We start from the raw sequence: 3791 nt of genomic DNA, 5'->3' as shown, positions 1-3791 counted from the left end.
AGTTTTAGCTACAGCTTTGTTGGGCCAATTCATCACAGTAATGATGATTTCTTGGAAGCTTTTCTTTCTCATCTGTTTCCTTCTGTTGCCATAATATCCCTGGGAACAAACCCCACCCTTTTGGAAGTTTCCTCCAACGCAGCACTAACTCTCTAAGAAATCTCCAGCTCTCAAAACTATAATCAGTTCTCAAACTAAGTTGGAATTTAGTGCAGGAGTGACTATGGTTAATGATTCACAGAATTAAATAGATTCAAAAATACAACCACTCCTGAAACTTAGACCATGACCACAGAGACATTTCCTATTTACATCCTCAGACACTGAATGCTGCTTGTCATCCACTTTCTGGCTTTTCTACAAAAGCCGTATTGGTAAACGGTCCCAAACATCTCTGATGCTCTGAAGTAAGTCTCCAAGAGGGTCTGTGAGCCTTGAGCAGAACAATCAATGCATACTTAGGAGAAGCTTGACACCAAACAGAAGAGGTAGATATTCAGGATCTCTTCTCTCCACCCACAGTCCTGGTACATGGACTACCCAACCAGGGGTTCCCAGGCTTCTTCCTCCAGCCCACTCCTCCTGCAAGAGGAAGATAAAACCAAAGTTTTTATCTGTTTTCCCATCACTTAGCAGAGCAGAAAATACAAGGAAGCTCAATAAACATTTGCTAAATAAATATGTCAGGAGAGGCAAGAGAAAGCTGCTAGTCACAGGAAGGTGTTACATAACATAAAAATGTATTATCAGCCATTCACATTTTTGACTGCTGATAGGCATGGGGTGTCACCTCCAAGGCAGTGTTGTCAATTTAAAACAGGAGCTGCTCAAGCTTGGGAATCGGGGCTGAAGGAAAGAAGAAGAAAAGTAGCCAGAATCCTACAAAAAGTTCTAGAATCTCACTGTACCTTACCCTTTCTCTTTTATCTTCAAACTGCTCTCTCTGAAAGTCCCTTGCCTTACTATGCCCCGGGGGTGAGGTAGTCTTACACTGTGCTAGATGCCAAAGGAATAAACTGTTCAAGCCCAGCCCTGTCCCAGAGGCTCAGTCTAGTGGAGAAGATAATGCTGTCCCTTCCTGGGTCAGCACCGCTAGGGCCCAGGGATTATGACTTCCTCAGCTTTGCATTATGACCCAGTCTTACTGCAGAAATCTGTGTTCATTATATGCTCAATGATTAGAGTTGTCTGCCATTGCAGAGAAGGAGTGGTGGCTGGGACTGAGCTCCCCTGCTGTCTGCAGAAACTTGGAAGCAAGATACCAAAGTCAGAAATCCATGCCTTGACTTCTCTACACAGATTTCATAGTTTACATTTGTAAAAATTTTTATTCATGTGTAGTCCACATACAATCCAGCCACTCAAAGTGTACAGTTCAAAGGGTTTTAGTCTATTTGTTAAATTGGGCATCCACCACAAAACCTAACATATTTTCATCACCCCAAGAAGAAACCCTGAACTCACTAGCAGTCATCACCATTCCCTCCTACCCTCTCATCCTCAGTCCTAGGCAAACAAAATTCTAATCTACACATGCGTTAAAATCATCTCCATTCTGCAAAATGCCTTTCCTGGACATTTCACCTACATGGAATCATTCACATGGTAGTCTTTTGTGACCGGTTTCTTTGATTTAGGGCGATGTTTTCAAGGTTCATCCAGGTCCTAACAAGTACTTATATCTTTTATCGCCAAGTAAAATTCTGTGGTATGGACATTTCACATTCTGTCTATTCTGATTAGTTTCTGCCTTGAGGTTATTATGAAGAATGGTGCTATGAATTTTCATATGTATGTTTTTGTGAAGGCTTACAATTTCATTTCTCAAGGGTATTTCTGTCGGAATGGAATTGCTGAGCGATATGGCAACTCTGTGCTTAAACTTTGAGAGGTTGTCAGAGTGTTTTCCAAAGGAGTTACACCATTTTTGATTTCCACCAACAGTATATGTGAGCTCCAATTTCTCCACATCCTGCCAAGTACTTTAGCCATCCCAGTCTGCACAAAGCGGTATCTCATTGTAGTTTTGATCTCATTGTTCTGATGGCTAATGATATTGAGTCTTTTTATGTGCTCGTTGTCCTTTTATCTATCTTCTTTGGAGAAATGTCTAATCAGATTTTTACATATCTTTCTACTGATTATTTATGTTGTTGCTACTATTGAGTTGAAAAAATTTTTGTATGTTCTGAATGCAAGTTCTTATCAGATGTATTATTTGCAAATATCTTCTTATATTCTGTGGGTTTTTCCTTTGAACTTTGTTATTACCTATTGAAGTACAGAAGCTTTTAGTATTGATGAAACCCAACACCTATTTTCCTTCTGTTTCTTACACTTAATCCTCAACGATCATTAAATCAAGGTATAGTTTTTGCTGTATATCTGAAAAGACTAGCATAATCCAAGGTCACAAAGATTTATTCCTATGCTTTCTATTAAGAGTTTATAATTTTAGTTCTGACATTTAGGTCTATGATCCACTTTGAATTCATTTTTATGTATGTTGCAAGAGATCTAACTTCATTCTTTCAAAGAATTTCATTCTTTCAGTTGTTCTGATACCACTATTTTTTTTTAATTCTGCTATTTAATGTTAGTTTATGTGCTCGACTCTATATTCTTTTTTTTTTTTAATGTCTAGATCCCAATGTCAGTACCAACACTGACTTGGTTATTGTAGCTTTGTAGTGAACTCTGAAGCTGGGAAGTGTGAATCCTCTAAATTTGTTCTTTACTCGAATTATTTTCACTTTTCTTCTGTGGCTTGCACTATCCCATGAATTTTAGGACAACCTTGCCAACTTCTGTAAAAAAAAATTTAAAAATGAAAAACTAAAAATTTTGTTTTGGATTGTGTAGATCATTTGGGATAACCACACTTTTATAATATTAAATCTTCCAATATGTGAAAATGGAATGTCATTTCCATTTATTTAGATCTAATATTATCCATTTCAACAACGCTTTTCATACATGGTGTGAGGTACATATTTTGTACATTGCGTGTTGTTGTTGTTCAGAACTGGGGACTGAATTTAGGGCCTTGCCTATGTTCAATGTATACATAAGTTCACTATGTACCACTGAGCTACATTCCCAGCTACTTCTATCCTTTTTGTTAAATTTATTCCTAAGCACTTTTATTTTCTTGGTCTATTATACATGGGATTGTTTCCTTCATTTCATTTTTTGATTGTTCATTGCTAGTGTATAGAAATACCACTGATTTTTCTGTATTGATCTTATATTCTGAAACCTTGCTTATTTATTAGCTCTAAAGTCACGGCTATTTTTCTGTTTTGTTTTGTTGTCTTGGTTGCTTAGAGTTTTCTGATTGCAACATCATGTCATGTACAAACACAAATAATTTTGCTTTCTTTCTTATCTGAATGCCTTTCATGTCTTTTTTTTTTTTTTTTGGCTCTGGTTATCGTAGCACATGCCTGTAATTCCCAGCAATGCTGCGGGAGGCTGAGGCAGGAGGAATGAGTTCAAAGTCAGCCTCAGCCGCAGCAAGGCACTAAGCAAAAATGCTTTTTTATTTTATCTTATTGATGTGATGATACAAGTTTTGTCCTTTATTGTATTGATATGGTTTATCATACTAATTCATTTTTGGTAAACTAATCTTTTTTTCCTGGAATAATCTCACTTGGTATATAGTCCTTTTTATATATTTACTGAATTCTAATTCTCAGTATTTCATAGAGGATTTTTAAGTTTGTATCCATAAAAATGATAAGAGCCTGTAGCATTTTGTTTATTTGTTTGTGATGTCTTCATCTGGT

This window comes from Marmota marmota, unplaced genomic scaffold (genome assembly GCF_001458135.2).
Source record: "Marmota marmota marmota unplaced genomic scaffold, marMar, whole genome shotgun sequence".
NCBI classification, from domain to species: Eukaryota; Metazoa; Chordata; class Mammalia; order Rodentia; family Sciuridae; genus Marmota; species Marmota marmota.
Note: the sequence above shows the minus strand (reverse complement) of the source record.